This window comes from Dendropsophus ebraccatus, chromosome 2, assembly GCF_027789765.1.
Source record: "Dendropsophus ebraccatus isolate aDenEbr1 chromosome 2, aDenEbr1.pat, whole genome shotgun sequence".
Taxonomy (NCBI): Eukaryota; Metazoa; Chordata; class Amphibia; order Anura; family Hylidae; genus Dendropsophus; species Dendropsophus ebraccatus.
In genome coordinates, this window is record NC_091455.1 from 185,573,492 (window position 1) to 185,588,416 (window position 14,925).

The 14,925-nt window shown below is 39.7% G+C and overlaps 1 long non-coding RNA gene across 1 annotated transcript in view; it reads left to right on the forward strand.

Annotated features, from left to right (window-relative positions):
* The window catches only part of LOC138784806 (uncharacterized), a 29,141-nt gene extending 15,498 nt beyond the window's left edge, over positions 1 to 13,643 (forward strand). The window contains exons 2-3 of the long non-coding RNA XR_011361948.1: positions 10,951 to 11,109; positions 13,441 to 13,643. This is a non-coding gene — a long non-coding RNA (uncharacterized lncRNA). The remainder of the gene's footprint in view (positions 1 to 10,950; positions 11,110 to 13,440) is intronic.
* Positions 13,644 to 14,925: the final 1,282 nt, after the last annotated feature.

The window sequence follows — 14,925 nt, forward strand, 5'->3', positions numbered from 1 at the left end:
TCCCCCAAATTGAAGAGCCCCACTTTTGTTACATCCCCATATAGAATAGGCCCCCTCTGCTGTGCAGCCTCATGTTAAGAAAAATGACAGAATGACGGGAATGGACCCTGTCAGTGAATAGTGTGGTGGCCAGCCCCATTGTTCTCCTAACCACTGCAGAGAGCTAGTGCCAATGTACATGCCCCTCCAATACTGTCCCTGCCTACTTGTCAGCCCGACCCTAGGCAGTTGACATCAACTGAAGAATGTTCCCTTCACTAGGTAAGTGAAACACAGAATGAGACAGGACAGACAAACACAATAAAGAATAGTCAGGCATATACAGGTCAAACAGGAGATTGCAGAACTGTACAGTCAGGGGGACAGGCAGAGAGGTCAGAATTCCAAGCAATCCAGTCCAGTATGAAATGCCAGCTCAAGCTACAAGGTACTATTGCAAGTAATGTCCAAGAACACAAGTGGACTTCTTATGAGATGCCAAAGTCCCGGTCCAGAGAATGATTGGACCAGTCCTCTGACATCCAGACCACACAGAACATAGACTGACAGAGAAGGAAGAAAAGATGAGAAGGCAACTGTCCATCACTACTCAGTGTAAACCATCTGCAGCCTGGCTAGGGCTAGCAAAAGAAACCAGACGGGTGTGGTGGAACATGTCAATCAACACATAACAAGTTCTAGAATTTTAGCTGGTAGGAAATGTGCACACTGAGTCATGGCCAAAAGCGCAATCTCAGGTGTACTTTGCAGGCAGAAGACCACAGTGATGTCAGAAAAAGCTCAGACATAACAGGTTAAATATATTTTAATATATTATATTTTAATATAATTTCATTTTAATTTAATAATAAGCGCTGCGGAATCTGTTGGCGCTATACAAATAAATATTAATATTATTATTATTAATTTAAGTATGTCCACACATAGCGATAGATATATATATATATATATATATATATATATATACATATATATTTAGTACTTTTAGTACAAACTTTTGTATTTTTAATTTATATTTGTCCTCCCAAGGAACTTGCACAAGGGATCTTTTTGTATTGCCGTGTACCTCCATTTCGGCAATCTTCTATTATTGGCTGCCAGAAGAAATTGTAGAATAGGAAATAAAACATCAATGCTGGCTGCAGTGTGAGCAATTTTATTTTTAGCACTTAGATTCCTTAGTTCCACAAATTTATTTAGTTATCTAAAAATGTACTCGCAGCAGCAAACACCCTACTTCATTTCTATTGAGACAAATATTATGCTGACACCATTAGCACTAGATCACCCCGAATTTCATCCTACAACAAATAAGCTTAGTGGTCTGAGAATTCCTTTTGTCGATGAGTCATGTAGCAAAGTTATCTTGTTTGCAGTGTTACTAAAGCTATAATTGCACAGGAACACATTCGTTTCATGTTTAGGGGTTAACATAAGGTGCCTGAACGGTGCTCCCTGTTTACAAGGGCCTGGGAAGGTTTTATATTACAAAATCTGTCTTGTGTCAAGGGAAGAAAGCATTACTTACAGAGTGTATAGCGTGGGCATCTGCCTCCTGCATAACATACAGAGGAGTGGAAGAATATGTGATATTAGAACTTCCAATTTAGTGACTGCTTAGAGCTACAGTATATGAAGGTATCAATGATATGATAGTGTTCATGATACAAACAGTAGGGTTACCTAGGGTAAGGCTATTTTCTGTCATTGTGCCCCTTAGAATTATCTTTCATATAATATTTGGTTTACCATGATCATGCAATAGGTGTTGATATTAAAACGTATCAATTCAAATACCCGTTTAACCCCTTCTCACAAAAAGACCTAAATTAAAGGGTACCTATCATTTAAACAAACTTCTGACATGTCAGAAGGTTTGTATCGGTTGAGGTCCCGATGCTGAGACCCCCAAAAATGGTTAAAATGAAGGGGCAGACACAAGTAGGAGCGCTCGCCTCTACATCTCCACAGCTAAAGTTGCGGTGGACGGAATTAAAATGGAGCCCTATGGAATTTCCGGTAGAGCAATTACCAGAAGTAAAAAAAAGTTTTTCAATTAATAAAAAAAAAAACTCCCCTAATAAAAGTCAGAATCACCCCCTTTTCCCATTTTATAAATAAAAATAAATAAATAAACATATTTGGTATCGCCGCATGCGCAATTGCCCGAACTATTAATTTATTTAATTCCTGATCTTGCACGGTAAACGGTGTAAGCACCCAAAAAAATCCAAAGTGAAAAATTGTGCATTTTTGGGCGCATTAAATCTATAAAAATTTTAATAAAAAGTGATCAAAAAGTCGTATATACACAAACAAGTGACATCTCACACATTCCCATAGACCAAAGGATAAAAGTGTTATAAGCATGGTGATAGAGCAATTTTATATATATATATATATATATTTTTATATATATATATATATATATATATATTTAAAAAGGTTTTAATTTTTTAAAAGCCATCAAATAAAATATAAAAGTTATACAAATTACATAGCGTCATAATCGTACTGACTTGAGGAACATGTATAACAAGCTAGTTTACCCTAGAGTGAATGGCGTAAAAACAACCCCGCACACATATAATTTTTTTCTGCTTTCACGGCATGTTGTAGGCAAAAATTATGTCTGCCATTGCAAAGTACAATTAGTGGCGCAAAAAATAAGGGCTCATCTGGGTCTCTAGTTGGAAAAATGCAAGTGCTATGGTCTTTAATACACAAGGAGGAAAAAAGGAAAGCGCAAAAATGAAAACTGGCTGTGTCCCCTAAGGGTTAATGGGGTTTCTGCAATAAATGAGGCTTACCCGCACCCAAAACCTAAGCTGAATCTAAAGCATTCGTATTACAAATCCATGGCATCATAATTATACCTTAATCGGTAGCCTGTCAGACATCATTTACTATATTACATAGTGCAGTGTGATATGTAAATAATCAAAGTCTCTCGTGGGACTCATAAATAGCGTAAAAAGAAAATATGTTAGGGTAAAAAATTGGAAGAAATGCAAAAATTCCCTATTTATGAATAAAAAATTGTCTTTTTAGAAATCAAACAAAAATACTGTATATTTAGTATCACCATTTCCATTATGTTCTTTACTATAAAATGAACATATATTTTTTGCCTTTAGTACAAAAACTAAAAGTAATATGAACTCCAAAAGGGTGTGAATTATAACCAAAGTATGTCCTGCAAAGATCAGGCCCTCCCCCAGCTCTGTCAAGATACATTATAAAAGTTATGGCGACACAAAAAAAAATTCTTAAACTTTTGAATACATAGTAAAACATAGAAAACACTATAAATTTGGTATCAACATAATCCTACCGACCAGCAAAATGAAAGTTAATTCATATGTTGCGAAGTCTTATCAGTGTCAGAACCTATTTTATTCTCAGAAAAAGTTGATAAAAGTTAAGCAACTTGTTATATGGTCGCCAAATTGTGCCATTAAAGAAGAAAACTTAACCATGTAAGAAAAATGAATTTATGGCTTTAGGAGGGCCAGGTCGATAAAATGAATTAAAATGTTGCTGTCCTGAAGGCCAACACTGGCTTCAGTAAGGGCTTTATGTGAAACTTCAGGTAAACTTTTATAATTTGTACTAGGGCCATTAAAGTGGCATTCTCATAATCCCATCACAAGTATTTATGTTATATCCATAGCATAGGTTATAATTGTGTTATAAATACGGGTCCAACCTCTGGGACTGGCACTTATCTCGATAATGATGGCCCCTAGGCCCCATGCAGCTTGCTTGTGACGGTGGTGACCAGGATAACAAAAGCAGCCAAATGAGCTATTTTAAGCAACTTAGTAAACTCCCAAAAACCTTAATGGGAGTTGAGTAAACAGGCTATACTTACTATCTCTTTTCCATGTTATCAGCATCCTCTTGCATCTGGGTCAGAAAGCAAAGATCCATAAAAAAAAACATCATCAACGTATCTAGACCACCCCAAAAAAAGTGGTGTTTTATTGACTAAGGGAAGTATAGAATAAGAGCTCGAGTTTATATGTATACTTTGCATGGATTCCGGTCCTATTTATAAACGGCTTAAAAGGACCTTGCTGTGCTTTCTGGTGACCTATAGCGGCTGTCTGTCTCCTGGATCCTTTATGTGCCTGCAGAGCTGCATTTAGCGCTACTCTCTGAATTGCTTTTGGAATTGCATTGCACTTGGCTGCCCATTGCAAGGATGTATATTTGCTGTTAAGGAGAATAACACAATAGACGTGAAAGCAGTTAGAAGGTGAGGGAAAATTGGTTTGGGACAAACATGATTATTCTTCTTAAAAGGATTCCATATGCTTTGATGGAACTCTGTCACCTTCGAAACCCCCTAAACTAAAGTCATAAGTAAATGGTGTAAAAGATGCTGATTCTGAATCTTTCATTGTGATCCTTCTACTCCCTTGCAATCCCCCTGCTGTAAGCCTTAACCGACAGGAAACACCATGGCATGTAAATGTAGCACACTCTATTATAGATTGGGCTATGTTGGGTGCCAGAGAACAAAAGAAATGGCTTGAAAATATGTGTAGTTATTATTGGCCCGTGCCACAAAATACACAAAAATGTTCTTCCCTATTCAGTTTTATGCTTAGTACATGATTTATAGTGCACAATGTTTCGGGCCAATGCCTTTAAAGGAAATGTACCACTATGAGCAGTAAACAAATAATTTCATATGACCTGCTTGCACCGCCATTCAGATTCTGATGGTGCCATCTGTTTTTGAAACTGTCACCCAGTCCCCGAGATTGTATATATGCTAATAAAGTTTGGTGCACTAGAGGAAGGCCTGTCATTGCAAAGTACAATGAGTGGCACCAAAAATAAGGGCTCATGTGGGTCTCTAGGTGAAAAAATGCAAGTGCTATGGCCTTTTAAGCACAAGGAGGAAAAAACGAAAGTGCAAAAATGGAAATTGGCTCGGTCCTGAAGGGGTTAAAGACAAGAGATTTCAGACAGTCAATGGTATTAAAGAAACTACAAGACAGCTGATGGAGATTCAACAAGGTGTAATGTTATAGTACTGGAGGACACGAGACAGGTGAGGCCCTAGCACTGACACCCGCCCCGCTGTCCCTGCCTGTTTACCGCAACTGCCCTAAGTGGCAGCAGATAACTAGGCGACAGTCCCTGGCCTGAACAGTTGTAACACAAAACGCAGACAAGACAGACAAAACACAATAGTCACAGGGTAAGCGGTCCGGGTCAATAACAAACAGTCGGTGCAGTACAAAATTGGAGTCAGAAAAAACATCAAAAACCAAACCAGAAATCAGGAAACCAAGAATACAATCAGGATAGAAACGCTAGGTCAAGGGACACTTAGGTGCTGAGGCTCTATCGCAGGCAAGAAAGGACACAGAGGGCAAGATATTTATGGAGGCTTTAGTCTAGAATATGCGAAGCTGACTGGCTGTGCAGGCTGTAAATTAGTAAATGAAAATACATAACACCTGGGCTGATCGGCTGGGGGCGGCGAATCCCCGACCGTGGCAACAACAAATGTGATGCCGCCACATCCCTAGCAACCGTCTGGGCCGGTCACCAGGGATGCCATCAGCGCGCTTATCGCAACTGGCCATACTCTTGCGAGAGGGTGGTCATATGCTCCATTAGTGCTGGGAGCCAAGCGTGACGGCCAGCTCCTGACACAAGGATTTAAAAAAAGATTTTGGACAATGGAAGAGACGTTGGGAGAACCGTGTGAGATCCCAAGGTCCCTACTGAATGGGGCTGTATTATCATTATCCTATGAGCAGTGTTTCTTGTATATTTTTTAATAAATGCCGTTATTTTTCATATTAAATGGCTGGATACTTTCGGGATAGACCTCATATATGGCCACGCTAAGCTGTCCTCTATTCATCAGCATGCCCCATTTGCAGGCTTACAGCAGGGGAATACAAGGAAATAGAAAGCTCAACATTGGATTTTCAGAATCAGCATCTTTTAAAGTAACCTGTCACTAGTCTGAGCTGGTTCAGGCAGCAAAAAACACTGACAGGCTTCTCTATCAAAATGATAAATCATTCATTCAAGTCATTTCAGAGTAATGATAGTTTCATCTTTGGCCGAGAACATTGCTGCAAGTCATCTGGGCAACCTCCAACACTGACTGACTGATTTATCTCTGAAGGTGTATAGGGGAAGAGCTGTCATTCAGGGCTGGACCTTATAAACATATAAAGCACCAGCAGCGATTATATCATTTCAGTTAGGCACACGGCATGCATAATAATAATAAACAATATGTTACATACATGCAATGCAAAGCAATGAATACTGTTCCGACATATGTAAATCTGCACTTCAAAGTATATTGTTATCATTTTATATAGTCTTAGGGTGCGTTCACACCTACAGGATGTGCAGCTGATTTTCTGCTGCAGATCCGCTGCAGATTTCATTTAAATAACTGAACACAACATTAAATCTGCACCATCATATCTGCTGCGGATCTGCTGCAGATCCTGTAGGTGTGAACGCACCCTTAAACGAGAAGCCTGGCATTTTCTAAAAGTCGCGGGCAGCAGGGGGAGGGGGGAAATTGATTTCAAGAACGCACCACTGCCTGTGCCTGCAGTGAGTGGCTGGAGCAGCTGCAGGACCCCCGAAGGAAGTCATTTTCCCCCTGAGTTGCGATGACCTCATGACCCTGGGGAAATGCCTGTGCCGGCTGATGGACTGGCCGCTTATCCAATCAGTAACTGGGGCAGTGTCCTGCCCCAGTCATTGACTGGCTGAGCGGCCATTGCTTTCTAAGTTCTACTGGACAAAGGTGTAAATACAGATGTATTGCCGGTAACATAATCCCATTATGTTACATAAAGCAGCAGTGTCGGTAGTGCCAACCCCGACGCACGTTTCGCTTTACCTAGGGACACTATATATATGGGTAAGATTATGACAAGATTGGTAGGATATAGGTATTGTCACACAGAACTTTTTTTGTATAATTTTCATTCTGAAGGTGATGCGTCACAGTATGCACAGTGGCACAACTTGGATTCTATGGAGATCTTTCTTGACTCAATCTAGTATAAGGAAGATGGATGACAGAGTCCAATCATGCAAACGTATCTTTTATTCCTCCATAAACAGACAATGTAATGACGTTTCGACTCGTCTGAGTCTTTTTCAAACTAATCAGTACATACAGATTACATGCTTATATAGCGCAATCCATTTAACAATGATTACAGATTAAAACACACCTGAACAGACTGGCTCCACGTGTGTCCCAAGCTAGCCGGCGTTCCCTGGCACTAACGCGCATGCGTCGGCTTAACCAATAGGCTTCCAGCGTCTAGGGAACTATAGCAACAGTGGGTCACCTGACTCTATGACGTGTGTCCACCCAATAGATCACATGACACCTACGTCATCACAAACGCGTACCCGGCAACAAAAGGAAAAAAGAAAAAAGACAAAAAAGGAATAGTAAAAAAGAAAATACAAGTCCCCAATGTCCCGGCATTTCAAATTGAGAGCCCCTAATAATCGGGTATCCTGGGTAGCTGCAGTATTATGGGGGGTTGGATGTGCGGACATAAAGACCGCCTCCAACAAAACTCCCCATAGTCTGCTGCATCCTACACTTGTCCCTAGATCTCACTGATCAATTGCCATCCATAAATGTAGATGGCTTGTGAGCTCCCTCTTACCCTAGAGATACATAGGGCCTGCACAGGAGACTAGATAAAAAAAACCTTTATTAAATTAACACCAAAATCACAAAAGGTGCACAAAAACCGCACAAAAAACACATGTAAATGTGAACTAGGTCTTCTACTTCAAAAACTTTTTCTTGTTTCTCAGGACACACGCGTGGCATTTCTGCTGTTCAGGACTCTAAAATACAAAGAAAACCAAAATTAAAATTGTCATACTGATAAAAACATTGACATAATAATACTATACTCCAAAGAAATTACTCCACATACAGGAAATTCCTAAATAAGGGAAGAAAGGGAAAAGTCTAAATTAAGGCCCCTTGGGGCTAACGTCTCCAATGTATGAATCCAGCACAATTCTTTCGCCATAAGCAATTTCTGCCCGTGTGGGCAGAAGGTTTGCCATTAAGGAGAGATACACCTGCAATTCCAGCTTTGTGGTGTATGTGATCTCATGCCCGTGTGGGTTATACTATGTGGGGGAAACTACGATGGCCATAAAAAATAGAATAACCAAACATAAGAGTACTATCAGAACGAATATGACTGACTTGCCTATTCCAGACCATTTCCGCGAAGCTAAACACACCATCAGCCAGCTGCAATTTCGTGTAATTGATCATGTACCCCCCCCTGAGAAGGGGAGGCGATAGGAAGAAATTGCTTATGGCGAAAGAATTGCGCTGGATACATACATTGGAGACGTTAGCCCCAAGGGGCCTTAATTTAGACTTTTCCCTTTCTTCCCTTATTTAGGAATTTCCTGTATGTGGAGTAATTTCTTTGGAGTATAGTATTATTATGTCAATGTTTTTATCAGTATGACAATTTTAATTTTGGTTTTCTTTGTATTTTAGAGTCCTGAACAGCAGAAATGCCACGCGTGTGTCCTGAGAAACAAGAAAAAGTTTTTGAAGTAGAAGACCTAGTTCACATTTACATGTGTTTTTTGTGCGGTTTTTGTGTGTTTTTTTTGTGATTTTGGTGTTAATTTAATAAAGGTTTTTTTATCTAGTCTCCTGTGCAGGCCCTATGTATCTCTAGGGTAAGAGGGAGCTCACAAGCCATCTACATTTATGGATGGCAATTGATCAGTGAGATCTAGGGACAAGTGTAGGATGCAGCAGACTATGGGGAGTTTTGTTGGAGGCGGTCTTTATGTCCGCACGTCCAACCCCCCGTAATACTGCAGCTACCCAGGATACCCGATTATTAGGGGCTCTCAATTTTAAATGCCGTGACATTGGGGACTTGTATTTTCTTTTTTACTATTCCTTTTTTGTCTTTTTTCTTTTTTCCTTTTGTTGCCGGGTACACGTTTGTGATGACGTAGGTGTCATGTGATCTATTGGGTGGACACACGTCATAGAGTCAGGTGACCCACTGTTGCTATAGTTCCCTAGACGCTGGAAGCCTATTGGTTAAGTCGACGCATGCGCGTTAGTGCCAGGGAACGCCGGCTAACTTGGGACACACGTGGAGCCAGTCTGTTCAGGTGTGTTTTAATCTGTAATCATTGTTAAATGGATTGCGCTATATAAGCATGTAATCTGTATGTACTGATTAGTTTGAAAAAGACTCAGACGAGTCGAAACGTCATTACGTTGTTTGTTTATGGAGGAATAAAAGATACGTTTGCATGATTGGACGCTGTCATCCATCTTCCTTATACTGCATTTACTGGGCCGATTGGGATCCACGACCCGGGTGAAATCTGCGTCCGAAGGGAAGCCAGTTTGGGCCCCTGTGGTTATTGGAGTGCTACTGAGGACTTTGCTCTTTGTGTTACATCTTGACTCAATCTAGTGATACACTGGCTTTAAAATACTATTTTAATTAAAAAAAAAAAACATTTTTAATTTCTAAATCCATTATGTAATCTATTATTGTATTATCTTTTCAAAACATTTTTCATAAAAATTAATAATAATTACAAGTGGAAAAACAAGAACACAGTGTATCAGCTCTAGAGGTTTATCATTCTGCTGGAAATCACGGCATGCTTCATTAGATGCATTAAAACGTAAACTAAACAGAGGGTGTTGCTGATAAGAGAAAAGGAAGGTGCACTCTCAAATATGTCAATGTTTTTTATGTGTCAGGCACTAGATAGAAATCCTATCATCATAATATTTTTCTGACAACATTTGTATCCATGGGAACACAATGTTATCTGCTTCCAATAGTGAATAATGGAAGCCAGCTTAAAGGAACAATGTGTAATTTATGCCATTTTCAATACATACCGATTCTATATTCAGTTGTATTAAACTTGCTTATATGGTAGAATGTCCCTGTAATAGGATGTGCCATTCTCTATGCCTTGATTTTTTTTTTCTTGCACATTTTCGCTGTACCCCATACCAGGACCATTTTACCCCTACATAGTGACTGTATAATGTGACTGCACAATACTGTCACTAAATAAAACACACTATACACAGACCAGTAGACCAGCATTCTCCCAATACAGAGACTATATTGTGTTACATACCAGTTCCACACAGGTACCCTAAAGACCATATAAGAGTATGATTAAAGTGCAGTTACATTCAGTGATTTGCAGGGGACTTCTTTTTGGTAGTATTCTCTTTCCTTTTCCATGTGGCCCAAACCACCATAAAGACTTTTCCCAGCCTCAATGCATACTTGCAGAATCTACTAGCCAAATACAGTATCTTATGCGCCTCACTTTTACAGCACTGTTCCAACCTCTGTACAAACGTTCCATGCATAGTGGCACAAATGGTCGTAGTTACCATCAGTGCCCTATACAGTAACTTTGGGTTGGGGGGGGGGAAGGGTCTGGTGGGTTGCATTGGAGAGATCACCAATTATTTAGGTAGATTTTCTCTTTAAGATAGGTAGTAGCCAAGTAGGTCCTTCTGGTAGCAAGGCAGGTTCCCCCAAATACTTAGCTATGTTTTTTTCTCCATTCTGGTGCAGGCTGTGTCGTAAAGTCACTGTGCTAGGACACAAAACTCCTGAGAAGCTTACGGCTACTCATATGTCACAGGCTCAAATCCTTCTGTTGTCTGGAAGGCTAATAAAGGCCCTTTGACATATACAGTAGAATCACCAAAAGTCTACGTATGGCCGTCAAAATATGAGCACTTATATATGGGTATATTATGTTGACCTTATTTTTGTGAGTTTCTCTCCTTCACAGGATGCAAATAAAAAAGTTTCATCCGCAAAGCACATTAAATGTTTTATTTATCTTTTTATTAACTGTAATAGATTTTTTTTTCAGGAGACATTTTTGGCAGCTTTCCCCAGTACAGAGCTGCTCGTATTAATTATAAGAAAGCCCAGTGAAGCATGGAGGGATGTTTATGGCTGTCTAGCAGGCTACAAGAATCATATACACCACTGTAACAATGATGATGCTAATGTTCATTCAAAGTAACAGGTAACATGAAAAAATATATAATATATTTATGGCTAAGAACTTGTCAGACAGAGATGAATGTATGGTTTAGTCCAGGGGGAAGGTTGTCATAAAATACTACTGTATGCTTTGTTTAGTTGGGAGAACATACAAAATAGTATAATATATCATATATACCTGTCATAGAGACGTCATCGATGTTTGAGTGTTCAGAGGAATGAGCTTTCTCCGTTTTGTGTCTGTGTGAAGAGATCTTCCCTATAGACTTCCATTATGCTTCCATCTCCTCCCCTGAGCTGCTCACTCCCTCCTCCCCTCCTACCTCCTTCTGTGACAGCTCATGTAAACAGTGTCCCTGTGATTAATCATCCTTGAATTACAGAATGCCGATACGCCGTCTAAGAAGGGAGAGGGAGACAGAGTGAACAGCTCACACAGAGTTTACTGTGTCTTCAACAGAAAGCAGCAGGCTCAGAACTAGCGGAAGGAGACTGAAAACTGTAATTACAAGTATGGAACAAATTGTTAGTCTCCAGGAGAGGGGATGATTGAATTTGTATTTTATCTGAACGGAATACCCCTTTAACTTTTCATAGCTCACTGCATTGTAATAAATTATGATGCAGGAAGTTGCGATAGGTCATTTTGTGCCATAAAGGCTGCCTACGGACCTTATATACAGAACATGTGTGTCTGTGTGCTTGTTTTTTTTTTTTTTTTTGTGTTCTGCAGTCATAAACAACATGCACCTAGAAGTAGGTGGCTGCCTGTAGTTGTCTACTTTTTAACCCTATCTTCCTCTTAGATTTACATATATGACACATAGCAATAATGCAGTCTAAGGCTATGTTTACACTACGTATCTTTCCGGCCGTAGTGCGAACCGCGAATATACACACATAGTTTTGAGGTTGATGGGTTCGCTTGAAAGTATACGATATACGGCCGCACAGTGCACACTACATATGAGCTTACAGGCGGATCGTATATGGCGCTGTGAAAAATGAACACGACCATTGTTGAGGACGAAAATGTTCCAACTCACGGCCGTGGATTTCCTTGCGGTCCCGTACGGAGTACTTATTTCAGCCAAATTGAACTTGATTTTTCGATCCAAAAGGTTCTGTGTGGTTTACTGGGCTGGGCGAAGATTTCCAAGTAAATGACCTGTTTCAGATCGCTTCGAAACAAGCTAAGGAAGCATAACTGTACTACGGGCGTATGTTCGCGGTTCGTACACATCCGGCCACATGTCGATTTTTCCCACGGCCGTAGTTTCAGCCGCGCATGTACGGCTGCGTACAAACTACGGCCAGATTCGTACGTAGTGTGAACATAGCCTAAAAATGTTTGTAGTGTTTCTAGTGTTTATACGCCTTAGGTTCCTATTACACGGAGCGATTTTTAGCAATTAATGACTAACGATAAACGATCGCAAACGAGATTGTTTATCATTAACCTGAAATCGTTCACCATATTACACAGAACGATAATCGTTAGATACGATCGTTACTACGATCGTTATTGTGATCGTTACTATGATCATTTACTCCATCTGATCCCAGCAAAACAATGAACAATGTGCAATTACACTGAACAATTAGTGAAAAAATGCGGAACTTGAGCGAAGGAATGTGGAATGATTAGCGAACAATTAATGATAATTTTAGGTTCAGATCTAAATCAACGATCAACGACATACGAACGATCTTTCGATCGTTGCCTGCAATTACACAGAACGTGTAATAAGGCCCTTAGTATTGTTAGGGTATTGCTATATCTGTCCTAAGATAATAAGAAGGAAAATACTAAAAGGGCAGGCTAGATGGACCCAGTGGTCTTTTTCTGACGATAATCTTCTATGTTTCTATGATTTATATCTTTTGTTTGTTTTTGCAATTTATCATATTATATTATACACTTGACCCAACACTTAAAACTTAACCAAACATCTTTATAGTAGTGTCTTGACCCCTTTAAGCCCTCTGAGGCTGTACAGTGGTATGAGAGTATCATAACGTACCATACACTTCGGTAACATAGAACCTCACTGCAGAACGCTGCTCCATTGGCATTTGACAAAGCATGCCATAATTATTTTCACATTTAACAGAATAACAGTTCTATGTGATGAAGCTGAAGGCATACAAAGGTATAGTAAAAGCCCCATTTACATATTGGTTGTTCTATAAAGGCTACATGCAAACAGAGCTGTCCCTTGCTCTCCTTATCTTGAAATGCAAACCTGTCCTCTCTAAATGTCAGATATGACTTATTATGTGGCCGGCTAACAGTGATGAACGCTGGACATTTTTATCATTACATAGTGCTGTGTTGCTATTTATATTGCAGGAACCTGTTTTCCAACCACCCACACTATGATCCAGATGTACCAGGCAATTACCATGGGAGAGAAGTCAGAGGACATAACACCTCATAAAACACAACTGGCTGCTTTATACCACTTTATAGAAAGTATGTTATGGAACATATTGGTGAGATCCGAAGAGCAGAAAGGTTGTCTCTATAGTTATCTAATGTTTAGCTACACACGAAAATAGGCTTCTTGACAACAGCACTAGATAACGTGGTGCTAATTTTACTTTGTTTAAATAAAAGTGAAATATTAAAGTGTTTTTTATGAACATTACAAATAAAAGCTATCAAAAGTTTGGAAAGATGGAATCCAGCTTCCTAAGCTCTGTGTTCAGCACCATGGACAGCTCTGTGAGTTTTTAATTAGGTTTGTTACTGTATCAAAATGCAAGTAAAAAAAGCAGAAAACATGGCAAAATACAGGTACAAACAGAATATTACCTTTTTTTTATATTATATTTTATATCATGTTTTCTCCAGAAATAATCCTTTTTTTGGAACAACCCGATGATTGAAAAGACTATACCAGTATAATAATACTGGTGGGTCTCTAGACAACCACCAATGGCCATCTTTCCATGGTTCTAACTATGGCTCACATACCCCCAGGACTTAGTGGTAAGGCAGAATAGTGACTACCAGCAACTGTGTAAGAAACAAATGCAAGCTGATAACATCAATAGTAATAAATAACTACTCACTATGGATGATAGACTCAGATAAGGACTGTTAGGCTGTCCATAGTGGGGTGATGACACCTGGCTCCCCTGCTGATTGCCTGTTGGTGCCCGCACTACAGTGAGAACAGAGTCGGAAGCAGTTGGCTCTGCTCCTTGTATAGCGGTGGCAACAGGTTACTGCAGTCATAGTTCTTCTACAACAACTACCCGACCCGCTCCAGGCCACAACAAAATGGCAACCATTATCAATTAACCAATATAATTCTTATTGAAGGAAATAGGAGCTGAGTTTGCAGTACACCAGCGCCACTACACAGGGAATGAGCCAACTTCTTCCATCCTCACTGTAGTGCCGGCACGAAACAGGGCAGGGGAGCCAAATGTCGTCACCCCACTGATCAACTATTGATGGCCTATTCTGTGTTTAGACTATCAATTGTTCTATCCTGGACAACCCCTATAACAATATCAGTAGCAGGTGCATGAGGTACATAAATATTCAAAGAAAAGGAGTCACACAAAGATTCACCCATGTATCCAAAGTTGCTTTCGGCCAATACACAAAAAAATACATAAATGAAAAAAAAAAACCTGAAAACAGCCGTGTTTGAGGACCTGCCATGCGTAACAAGTAGCACTATATTAAATAAGGGAAGCGGTTTGTAATTCAGTGTACTGTATGTTCCACTTGATAGATTTGCTTTAACAAGAAATAAATTGTAATGTACGTCTCATACAACATATTCGTAGGAATACATTCTGCATAACACATCTAACAAGT